We start from the raw sequence: 12,851 nt of genomic DNA, 5'->3' as shown, positions 1-12,851 counted from the left end.
TAATATTTTGTCAATCTTTGTAAAGTAATCACGCGATCTATGGTAAATTTAAGTCAGTCTTTGTAAAGTAATCAGGTAATCTATGATAATATTTTGTCAAACCTTGTAAAGTAATCACGCAATCTATGATAATATTTGGTCAATCTTTGTAAAGTAATCACGCGATCTATGATAATATTTTGTCAATCTTTGTAAAGTGATAACGAAATCTATGATTATATTTGGTCAATCTTTGTAATCACGCAATCTATGATAATATTTTGTCAATCTTTGTAAAGTAATCACGCGATCTATGGTAAATTTAAGTCAGTCTTTGTAAAGTAATCAGGTAATCTATGATAATATATAGTGAATCTTTGTAAAGTAATTAGGCAATCTATGATAATTTTAGTCAATATTTGTAAAGTAATCGGGCAATCTATAATAATATTAAGTCAATTTTTAAAGTAATCGGCCAATTTATAATAATATTAAGTCAATCTTTGTAAAATAATAGGCCAATCTATGATAATTCATATGCCAATAGGATTTTTACCATCAGTCAATAATTCTCAGTCAGTACAATATGTTTAAACTCGCTGTGTGTGAGAGAAATCACTTCAGATTTGGGTCAGAAGTAAACTTTCAAAGCTCGTACATTGTTAAAATTGGCTGCACATATGCTGTCTTCAACAAAACAACAATTTAAAGCGATTACTACTCGTAATATTTTACCCGATGTAAAGTACACGACATGTAAACATCTACTTGGTAAATTTGCCAAGACAAAATGTTCAAACGCGATAAAAATCAAAGGAAAAAACATTGCTACGATTTTGACACGACTTCAATGGACAAATATGTTGTAGCCGTTGTATATAGGTCTAATTATTACACCTTCTCCCATTAATTATATCTAATTATCGGGTATGACAGGGCCTTAAGCATTCCTTCCAAGACGTCTTTGATATTTATCACAAGTTAGGTAAGTGCATTTGTGAGAAAGTGGACATGAAATGGATTCTTCTCGTCTATGGTGAAATCTCGCGAGATATTTCGCTTGTGAAATAAACTGAGTGTCGTATTTCTCTGTTGCAGATTTTTCTGGACAATAGATGAAAAGTATTATAAAGATAACTTATTTACATGTATTTTATAAAAAGGTTTTAGTTTAATAATAAATTATAAACAGTTAAAACAGTGTATCATTTAAAATGAATGAACTATAAATGAAAGGGAAAAACATGTAAAATTAGCGAAACAAATCTGAAACATGGCACTTTAGATGAGCTTATTTAGAATATAAAATGTTTGGCTGGGTAATCTCATTTTTAGCCGCATGTATGCAACTAAATACATAATTTTATTGTCCTTAAAAGTCTTCTAGCACAAAACATTAAAACACAAAGCAATTATTTGTTATAGATACTATGTTTCAATCTTTTATATGTTCACATGAAGTACCTGATTTTAGAAAATAACAAATAGTTTCTTGTGAGTAAGACTCTCTTGTTTCTTATAATTCTTATATACATGTCTTATGATATTGTTGATAAACAAATAAAACAACAACTTGGTCGGTCTGCACAGACAGACAAACGCAACAGAGTGATCGTAAGTTGTTAGTACTGCACTTCAAGCGACGAACTACATAATGAGCAACAAAAATATGCACAGACGGACGAACGGTCGAATCGATGACGACGATATAATATAATCACTACCAAACTGTCCCACCTCGTTAGTGACGCTAAATACAAGCGCTAAACTTTAAATGTCACGGCACGTGGAACGTATTACCGGCCACAAGTCTGACAATTAAAGTAATCATATGCTTAAATTGGTCATTTTACAAGTCATTTTCAAATTAGGCATCATTATGGCCTAGAAGTGTCTGCGCAGTAAATCGGATTTTTTTTATAACACATGTGTCGACCAAAATTACAGAGGAAATACCTAGCAACCCGCATCCTTGACAACTGACATATAAAAGATGATTTTGACCTTTTCTATCGTGAACTTTATTCAGATTTTTTTTTGAAATCATTAGTTATAATAATGGTAGCTGACCTTTTCGTAAATACCTCTGTAAATTTGAATATGTACTGTAAAACAGACATAAATCTTACCCCAGCTCGCTAAACAGATTTTGGTCGGAATATTCCTACATGATGTATATCTCCATCCAATACAAAATATCTTTTTGCTTTGAGGACAAACTGCTCGTTGAATTTAGCGAAATTATAGTAACTTCATGAGTATTACTACATGCCATCTCAACTTGGAAGAAATGAATATGTTAATTGTCCATCTATGGTTATATATAAGATGAGCTAAAAAAAGTGGAAACCAATTATATACATTGTAGATCAAGTAGAGGTAATATAATATAAAGAAAAATTCTATTCTATAAGGTTTTCCGAGCTGTTAAACCATCAGGGAAGCTTACGATGGTCGGTATGGTGGAGGATATTAATATGCCTGATTGTATGGTATACGAATATATTGAAGGGGAGTCATGCTAAACGAAGAAGCACCATTGGGTTCCATGGGGGCATTCTTAAATTGGTTAGCAAGCTTTCATCGCTTAAAATGGGCGAAGGAGCGAGTAGTAGTGAGGTCCGGACAATTCAAGTTTGTTTGGTTTGGCTGCAACATATGAAAGAAAAAAACCTCTGTAGAGTTGCATATCGGTATTCAGAGGGCACTGGGTTCGAGACTCGTCCTGTGACATAAGACTAATACCATAATACAATAACCTATAATCTATAAACGTTAAAATAATGTAGGCGGTTTTGAGTCCGTATCGTAACAAAACTATTAGTACGTCTGTGTACACAAGCATCCCAGGAATGCACCAAGTCATTCCTCCACTCACGTGGCACCGCTTGCACTAACTATACGACTCTTCCATAATTTAATTTAGGCTACAGTGACTCGCCAAACTTACCTACCTTATGATTTTAATGACACCCAGTGACTCAAACAGCGTTCATTCATATCCTTCGAAAAAGACTAACTGTCTAGTGGCAACTCAAGCATTTTATGTGCACTTTCCTCGTGTTTTGACAAAACGCATTACAATTTGCACCCTCGTATAAAACAATACTCCGCTGTAAGGATTGTCCTTCAATAAATTATCAGCCCGATTCAATATTGATTTCGGTAACTACAAAGAAAATCGGGTGTCCTAAAAGGAGATAATATCAGTCGTTCTTTCTTATTGTTCTCACACAAGATGTTTCCAAACTTCCTGTAAGTTTTCTCGGGAGTCTAGCTATCCCAAAAACTGCGGAAACGGATGACAAAGAGGCATTTTCACTTTCGTGCAGATATAATGGAAACACCGCTTTGCGGTACGGATGGCGCCAATTTCGTGTGAAAGTCGTCTGCTACCGTACTGCCTTTTACAACATGAGAAAAACAACGGGGTCTTGTGATAAATCAAATAAATATTTCTGGCTAGTTAAAGAGACACATTTATCTTGTGTGCGTTTTTTTAGATGTTTGTAAATACATCATACTTGAATACATTTTTGTCTTTTTGTTTGTGACAAAATACAAGGAATAAAACACATATTTGAATTAGATATTTATGCCTTATTTGATTTATTTGACAGCAATTTAAGGATAAAAACAATTACTTACCTAGCCTTAACTTATTTTTTAATTTAGCCAATATCGCATGCAAATTCATTCTAAACAAATTAAAAAAAATAAATAAATAAATAAAGAATCATGCGGGGTATGATTGATCATAACAACATCTATTAGAATCTTCTCTCCCCCCCCCCCCCCCCAAAAAAAAAAATGTCGTCTGCAACAAAGTTAAATTTGCTTAATAAATTTCAGCAATTGATGAATATGTATTCTCTGAGATTTAAGCTTATGAGCATCACCTGCTTGAGATTTTAAATGGAGCATACATGAGTTTAATAGAAACGTAGAGTATATTCACAGAAATACATAATACAAAATGTTTACAAATCACATATCGAAGAAAAATAGTCATCTCATACAGTCCCTATTAAATTTGTTGGTATTTAACGAAAATACATGAGCGAGTCGACACTCTTCCCATTTTCTGAAGGGAAATTGGACCTCTAAAATATTTCCTATGATTACATATAATAACATGTTACTAGTATTTTCATTTAGAATTTCCAAATATATGTTTTTTCTACATATATGTACGTGTATTTTTAACTTTAGGGACTTTAAATATATGGTTTAGGGACTTTAAATGCGTAAAACAATATTTTCTCTTCGCTTAAATAAACAATATGAGTTTTAAAAAAGTTCGCCACATAGTGAGAAAGATTATATCACTGTACATCTATATTCACTCATTTTAAAGTCAGTCACCCGTGATGTGTTCACTAGATCTCAGTTATAAAAACCACGGAGTTTTTGATTGATGGATAGGTATGAACAAATGGGAAAATCTCTCGGTTAGTCTTATCAAAGTAAATACCAATATTTAAAGACTCAACAGCATGGACGCACAGAAAATATCACTTGAAACCAGCAATATTTGGAAATAGCAATATTGTGACAAAATTCGGATAGTAGATAGTCATTGGAAAATCGGATAGCTTATGAGAGGTAGAGTGGTGACGTTCGTCCAATAACAGAAACGCAAATATCGGGAGGCGTGGTTGGTATGCAAATTTAATGAATATTGGATGTGCATGAAGTTTTTTGTGTTGATTTAAGTGCTGTATAGTTGAGTTTATTTCGAGTTGTTAGATGGTACGTGATCGGTTGTTCCAGCATATTTATCTGAAAATTACCCCTAATCAAACACTGAAGTTGAATTGGAGTTATTAGCCGTATTAGAAGCAGTAAGACAGTTGACGAAATTACAACATTGTAATCAGACTACCAATTGAGGGACGTCATTAAACCTGATTAGTGCTGTTGATATAACTGGACTTTTAGCTTTTTTATTTACATACTTTCTAATTTTAATTGGATGTGCACAGAAATTAAGTGGACTTAGATAGATAAACACTCGGCCTTGTGCATTGGAGATGCACGATGTTTGAAACGGTGGATTCGATTGTGTTTATGAACCTGCATTTGTTTACATTAGCGCGGTGTTTACCGAGAGATAGACACCAATTCAACTGAAGCAGTCGTGGTTTTTTGAAAAAGTGTAAAGAAAAATACTTTGTGTTTTATCCGCTCTGTTAAGATAAGTCGTGAGATTTGTTCTATGTTGATATTGTTTTAATTCTGAACTAGTGCTTCTATTTTATAACTTCAAATAAACAGAATAATTTTGAACATTGCTGGAGTGACCCGAGGCTATGACCCCGATTAAGATGGCTCTATCATCATCGAAATTCGCTTTTAGTGGTAGTTATTACATGGAACAAGGATTTTGTTTGGTGGTTCCTTTGGATTGGACGATCTCCGTGCATTATAGTCTCCGTCGATTCTTTCATTTATAAAGCTCTTCACCTTCTCTTTATTCTAGCGCCATATTGATCAATTGTCGACGTACAATCGTCTAGGGGTCTACGTAGCTCCCTTCCAATAACCTATGCATGTCACCGCTAGTTTTGTTATAACCATGTTGGACCTGGTCATGCCGTTTCAATGCACCTAGTCACCATTCAGTCTCACCTTCCTCAGAGATTGTGAGTATTTTCATTATATAAGAATAAACATTGTGTCACACACACACACACACATGATTCTATGATGCACACTATGTTACTAATACTACGAATGTAAGTCAAGTTGCCAACCAGCTAACATATTGCCTCGACATTGCAAGTGCAAGGCCGTTGTATCATTTGTTGATGATTGCTGTGATTTTATTTATATAGCGATATCTTTAGATAGTGGATGTTTCTTTTAATATTATATAGAATACAATTTATTTGTTTTGTATTACTTAACTACGATTATCATACCATTAACGTGTAAATTGTAGTGTAAACTACATTTGCGTAGTATTTTTTCTACAATCTTCTATACCCAAGTTGAATATTCGACTGCGTCCTTTTACACCTCTCTATGTTTGTTATATCTATTAAATCAACATGTTTATCAGACGGGTGTATCTTTTCTTGAGTAACCCTGTGATTTTGAAAAGAAACCCCAATGTACGAGATATTATCAGTACTTAAACCCTAAAAAGTAGAATAATACACCGTGTGTTCATATTCTGTCTTACCCCCTTATGTATTGTGCTGTAAATAAAATTAGAATATTTATCACTTTTTCCTTCCCTTCCATTAATACGTTTAAAAATTACTCAGGTCTGTTTTAAGACTGTCAGTATTTTCTTATTTCTTTATCAATCATCTTAATTAATTCATTAATGTATTCGTTTTAACTAAAGTCAGTGAACATTTGTTTCTTTCTTTCTTTAAGAATAGAAGCACCTTGATTGATCAATTAAAATTTTAATTAATATCTAAAGATAAGTATTAATTTGGGATTCCCTGGTGTAAAAAGGTATACACGTATTCTTATTTAATTCAACTTTTTTTTTCTCTAGTAGCGAACAAGGAAACACGCCGACCTTTTCCCTTGCAACGTGAAAGAAACACTTTAGAAATGAAGATTGAAATTCTTTTCAAATAATTATAATAGATTTGTAAAGTTTGATTAAATCGCGATGTTTACATAACAGTTATATTTTTAATTGTATGATTTCACAACGGAAAAAATACTTAATTCAATAAAACCATCGCTTTGATATAACTTATAGGGATCATTTGCTGAATATTACGGTAAGATGCGTGCTTTAGTCAACGCATTTTAACACGTACGGGGCTATAAAACGTTTTGGGTTTTAATTTAAAATATTTCTTTATAATTTAAACTTGACGACTTAATTGTAACATCCTTTGATTAGAATATGAACAAAAGAAAGATTGCCTTTTATGTGTAAAGCATTGATATATTTCTATATATTGTTCTTGTATATTGACTGTTGCTCAAAATAACACTATATATTGACTTTAATTTTCAAAAGCATATTTAATAGCTTTGAATTTTCATTTATTTTGCTCCTGATTCTAAGATTATGGAGACTTTGCATATATGTATTTTGTTGCGCCTGATATACGCAAAACAAAATATACACAATTCATTGTTTTCTTTTGCACAATAACGATGCGCTTTAAAAAAAAATGGACGCTCAAATTTAGCATCATAGGTGGCTAAAAGTAAAAAAAAATATCTTGAACAATAAGATTTTAAAAACATCATTACACCCCTGGATGATTCTAAATTGTAATAAATGCAAATATCATGAAATGCAACGGATGGATGGAAAAAAAGCCGTGGTAAATTAACAAATTAATATGTGTTAATGCTCCTCTTTAGAAATACAAACACATTTTTATCAGATTGGTTTAGAATGACAAAGGGTTCTTATGAACTTAAAAATATCTTATCTTCTTACAAAGTACCTGACTGAGTATTTCAAAAGGCTACCTCGTTTGTACAGTAAGTGTCTATTTCTATTAACTATAGACTGTCGAGATTTTACGCTATTATAAAGATGGTACAATAGCTCAACGGGTTCAATATAAAAACACGGACCCCCAAAATTTCTGATAATAAGAGCCGCTTTGTACACTCGTCACCCGACTAAACTTGTTCAAATAATCCATGTTTTCAGTTTTTAGGGTTTGATCAAAAACGGGGTAAAGTTCGTATAAATACACATTCAATGTCAAAGGATGTTTTATTCTGAAATTGCGGAAAGGAGGTTTTTTAATATACAGCAATTGTGCATGATCATATTTCGGGAGTTAACATTACGGGCTAAAAGTGAGAGCATCTCCCAGTTTTTGTAGCAACATTTTCGTTAACGTAAAATTTTAAAAATGGTATAAGACAATATTAATTTATCTTTGAGACTAATATAGCCTGCCTGAACCGTCCAACAATTAATCGTTGTAGAACCCCTTAACAAGCTGCAAAGCGAATCGGATTTGTAAAACGAGCCCCCTTCTTTCCGGTCCCAACTAATGTATTAGAAAATGCGGTGACATTCGGAACTGCTTGATTAAGAAAGTGAACGCTTCAAAGTTCAATTATTTGAAAAACAATCCAAGTCTTAAAATGAAAACAGTTGTAAACAAAGTTTGGTTTTGGAAAATAGCTTTTTTTTCATGAGTGAAACTACATGAAAGAAAACTGATTTGATTTTTTAAGACAAAAGACATGTATATAATATTACAACGTATCTATAATTTAAAGCATTCTTTTATGAACTTGGCTCCTAATTTTTCTATTCCTAACGGTTATTGAATTTACTTTTTATACATTATTATTCAAAAAGAGACATTCTTCATGAATTTTTATTTTTTCCTAGTAACACATTGCCTGTCATCCGAGCTTTGTAACACCGCACTTTGGGGTCAAACGCACTTTGGGGTCCGACCCCAAAGTGCGTTAAACTTCGCACCGCACTTTGGGGTCAAACGCACTTTGGGGTCAAAATCGAAAAATTGACCCCAGAGTGCGTTAATATGCTACATTCAACGCACTTTGGGTTCCAGAGGTCTTAAGGTGTATCTGAAGTTCTGCTAAAATACTGAATACTGACTTATTTTCGATCTGCGAATTGAAATATTTGGAGGTGCAGTTCAAGATGGCGGTCAAATACTTTGATGATGCTTAAGTGATAATAACTTTCATTAATTTACCACTTGAAAATATCCAAAAATTGTGTTCATATAATCAAAATAAACGGTGGCATAAAAGTGACATTGCATTTTTTTATTTAAGTTTTGCATACATATTTTTATTCAAGTTTTGCATATATATACTTTTTGAGTTTTTGCATTCATATTTTTATTGTAGTTTTTCCGTTTAATTTTATTTTTGTTTTTTCTCACATATTTAGCCAATCAAAACAACCTTCAAATCTCATAACAGCCATAGTTGAGTATAAAGACTAGCACAGTGGTTTGGTCACATTTCGGCCCATTTTTTGGAATCGGTCCAGTCGTTTTTGGCCGCGCAAGTCTGGTTTCGGCCGACCTTTTTTCGGTCCGCATTTTTTAAATCATATAATACAGTAGTAGTCGCGTACATGGCAGTACTCAAATATCAACTTTTTTAAGTAGTCGCAACATTAAGAGCGGAGCTTCAGAATAATGTAAAATTCTCATCACTGTGGTATTACGAGGGCAGTGTGGGGTAATCGATCCCCCAAGGGTAAAAAATTAACATTTTAAAGGCCCATTATGCTTTATTTATTTTTCTCTTAAGAGAGCTTTTTCATTTGATGTCTTTATATTCATCAAAAAATACACATTGGCTCAATTACCTGAACAGTCATCCTTTCATCTGGTTGCTTTTTGACAATGATGGAGTACAGTTATAGTGAATAAGTATTTTTATATGGCAGTCAAATTACTACATTGTTTTGACAACTTTTATTACAAATATAATTTTCACATTTATTGCTACTTTATTCGGGTAGCAAACATCTAACATTTCTCTGATACCTTTATTTTAACATTATAAAAATTCATGGTTTGCTCTTTCTAAAGATTATCCATTAAAAAAGCCTCTGGCGAACGGTTTGTTTACGGAGCTTACAAGTTGATAAGCTTAATAATGTATTTGTAAAAATCACTATTTATAGTCTGAATCTAAAAACTTGATGTTTCACCAGAACTTGCAATAGAGTTATTTTATAGTTCTTTGGAAAAAAAAAATATTAACTGCATTTTATTTCATTCCCAACATATTTAAAGTGGGGCTCAACATGGCACCAAAAAGTTATCAAGTAAATGACTGACAGAACGGGATATTTTTCGCAGCAATCTTTTAACTTTAGGAATACACAATTTCTGTACTGGAGTTTTTTGAATACGGTGGCATAAAAGTGACATTTGCAACTTTTTTTTGTTTTTGATTTTCAAAACACTTCGCCATCGGTAAATTTACAGTACCCCATTTGCAAACGCCATTTGCAAATACCAACATTTTCATTTTTTTGGAGTATCAAAATGATAACAACACTTTTTAGTATAAATATACATGTACATTTATATACATGTATATATATCCATATTTTTCTAAATCAGTGGAATATAAGGACCTATTTAGATGTTTTATTGTTGCATTATTGTAATACAAAGTCATTTTTAACCACCTCCCTTGCCCCCGGGGGAGTGCGGGTTAAAATAGAATCGTGTTTTGGTGTCTGCACTGTTCCGGGGCATAAGGCACGGAATGTTATTATCTGCATATCCCCCGTAGAGCGAAGATTTTACCAGTGGTCGGCTTGGTTTTAAAGTCAACCCCCCCCCGCTATTCTCAGGGGGTTGGGTTGAGGTGGTGCAATATTCATGGAATAATAACTGATGCACCAATCAACAGCCCTTCCAAATAGACACTTATATGATAATATATAATAATAAAAAAAACAAAACAATAATTACACATGTATTATAAAATACATATTAAAGCCGCATCTACACCTTGTCAAGTTTCTTATGTGTCACAGTTAGCTAAATAAGGGTATTTTAACAATATTAATCAATGCAAATTTTTTACTGAAATGTCTTACTAAGATTACCCAGAATTTATAGCTTTGTCTATGCTAAGACTATCATATTTCTGTAAATGTGTAAATAACAAACGGGAAAATGAGCATTTAGCTTAAAACAATGGAGTTAATGAAGGGTGTACATTCTTTTAAAATAAATGGAAAAGTTTGAGAAAACATATTTTAAGCTTAATAATTGATACAAATTCTTTATTTGGTGATTTATTTAGTGAAAGTTCTTAACTTACTAATCAAAGACCATTTAAATCCACTATTGATTCAGAGCACATGTTCCGGTCTATTTAATACCTTGATTTTGTTTACCATTGTTTACCATATTTAAAACATAATGAACATAAATTTCTTCTGACCCAAAGTGCGGTCGTTTGCCTGATGTATAAAAAATGCATATGTACCTGTTTAACGCACTTTGGGGTCGAAATTGAACCCCAAAGTGCGTAACGCACTCTGGGGTCGGACCCCAAAGTACGTAACGCACTTTGGGGTTGGACCCCAAAGTGCGTTTGACCCCAAAGTGCGGTGTTACAGAGCTTCCATTAAATATCTCTAACTGTCTTACTCCGGAAAGTGTAAATTTATTCCTTTCCTTTTGTGTTACAGATATTATCCCCTTGTAAATATCTTGAAAGAAAAATTTACATAATTTAGAGAAATGGAAAATATCAACGGAAAAACATGACATGGAACGATTCCATGTCTAACGGACATTTTCATGCTCGTGTTAAATAAACAAAGATTCCTATGAAATATTTATGAGTAACAATTTACCCGACAAAACAATGATTTCATTAACTAAGTGGAACCGATAGCAGACCATATCCGTCAGTTTATTTTATAAGTTTCGCTCACAGAACATAAATAAGCGGAATGGGAAATAAATAACGAAAAGAAAAAAATGCACGCGAATTAAATATGAGGTAATATAACTATTTTCTAGTTATCAACACGTGATATTCGTGCAATAAAGATAAGAATGGTGAATTGTCAAATTAAATTATTGAATATTATTCAGCAAGACGTGAAATAACAAGTGGTTTGAAAGGAAATCAGCTTCCGATAGTAACATTTTATTTTCTTGAATTATTTTAAAGTTTGTGACAGACATCTTCAATATTTGTGTAAATGCTTTAAAAATAGAAATAGTGTATACGCTTCTATATTTATTGTTCTTTGCGAAAGTCAGTAAAATGTTTTTCTTCAAAAATCATAAACTTTTATATCTAATCAAAATCATGACAAAATTAAAACAGCATCTACTATTATTATTGCAAACATGCAAAACAACAATAAATAAGTAGGAAAATAAGGTATTATTCAAAGTATTATTTTCCATTTAAGCTATCTAAAGTGAATGCCTTGCCCATATATAATCATGTTCTTTAAAAACAATTTAAATTAAAATTAAACAATATGGCTTTTGTCGCATTTAGCTTATACGTCACTTTAAATATTATATCCGTAAAAGGCAGCGATTCATAGTTTTATTAGAACGCATTTTACATTGAAACTGCATTCAAGTTTGACACAATGATTATATATTTTTTCTTCATGATTTTATTCATAATATTTAATCCTCCTTGTAGTAAAGCATCGCCCTTCAATACAACATGTATATTCTGTAATTTACAGGAATGTGAAACTTAGTTATTGAAGACTTAATTATTGAAGAAAATACATGCATGCAGACATAGAGAAATATTGCATATTTAAAAAATGAAATGTATATTTTAACACTCGAACAATACAGGTTTTTTACTGGTTTTGTTTTTCCATGTTGCCTTCTGATTTTTTTTAATTAGATAATGAATTTTACAAACTTATTGTCTTTAAATCTCTCATTTGTCATCTGTTTATAAAAAAACATGTCAGCTTCTTCTATTTACACTTCGAAATGAAACACCTTGTATATATAGCATTTTATTGATAATTATTGTTAAATTTGGATAATAAAATGATAAGAAACAGGAATAATCTATAATTAAGTATATTACTTGATTGCACGGTTGATTCTAAATACAAATAACAACAGCCTTGGTTTCTAATATGATTTGGTCGCCTTTAAAAAGCATACTTTCTTTTCCTTTAAACATATTTTCATTTGGTAAGAAGCTCCTTTTCACTCTATAACATAATATATAATCATATTAAAATCTTAACAGGCGAAACATCTTGATTTTGCGACAAAACAACAGTCTAATGCCTCTAACTCTATTATTTAATTTGTACAATAGTGTCACTTTCACAGTTGTGGTGGCACATTAATTCTCTTGAAATACCCCTGAGGGTACCATGTTAACTTTTGCGTTAAATAGTCCCC

This window comes from Ruditapes philippinarum, unplaced genomic scaffold (genome assembly GCF_026571515.1).
Source record: "Ruditapes philippinarum isolate M1 unplaced genomic scaffold, ASM2657151v2 ctg518_1_1_1_1, whole genome shotgun sequence".
Classification (NCBI taxonomy): Eukaryota; Metazoa; Mollusca; class Bivalvia; order Venerida; family Veneridae; genus Ruditapes; species Ruditapes philippinarum.
Note: the sequence above shows the minus strand (reverse complement) of the source record.